We start from the raw sequence: 354 nt of genomic DNA, 5'->3' as shown, positions 1-354 counted from the left end.
CCACCGGGGTCCAGGGCCCTCCCCTGCTCCTCCGGTGTGAAGACACGCAGCCCACAAGGCTGCGCTCCCCACGCGCGCCACCCCCATCCCCACCCCCGTCCCCTGCGGGCCCGGCTCGGGCTTCCGCGCTCCGCCCGAGGCAGCCACACTGCGCACGCGCGCTCCCACGGCCTCGGGGACGCGCCTGCCAATCAGCGCGGCTGGGGGCGGGCCTTCCCGGGAGGCCGCGCGCGGGCGGCTTCCGGCAATAAACCCGCGCGGCGCCACCGCGGCCCGAGGGGAGCGGGCCTCCGCCCAGGAACGCGCCGCCGGTGGGACGGGCGTCCGCGCCAGGTGAGCTCCGGGCGTCCTGAG

At 79.1% G+C, this 354-nt stretch overlaps 1 protein-coding gene across 10 annotated transcripts in view; it reads left to right on the top strand.

Annotated features, from left to right (window-relative positions):
- The first annotated feature begins 213 nt into the window (after positions 1–213).
- The window catches only part of FBXO25 (F-box protein 25), a 40,240-nt gene continuing 40,099 nt past the window's right edge, over positions 214–354 (top strand). For 7 of the 10 annotated variants that reach the window (XR_002126893.1, XM_019668759.1, XM_019668758.1 and 4 more), the window contains exon 1: positions 215–333. The gene's annotated coding sequence lies outside the window, so the exon portion shown is untranslated. Of the gene's footprint in view, positions 334–354 lie in introns of all 10 variants that reach the window. The other 3 variants (XM_019668763.1, XM_019668757.1, XM_019668765.1) reach the window with 1 other exon arrangement.

This window comes from Hipposideros armiger, unplaced genomic scaffold (genome assembly GCF_001890085.2).
Source record: "Hipposideros armiger isolate ML-2016 unplaced genomic scaffold, ASM189008v1 scaffold_538, whole genome shotgun sequence".
In the NCBI taxonomy this organism is placed as follows: Eukaryota; Metazoa; Chordata; class Mammalia; order Chiroptera; family Hipposideridae; genus Hipposideros; species Hipposideros armiger.
Note: the sequence above shows the minus strand (reverse complement) of the source record. Positions and strands in the feature narration are given on the sequence as shown.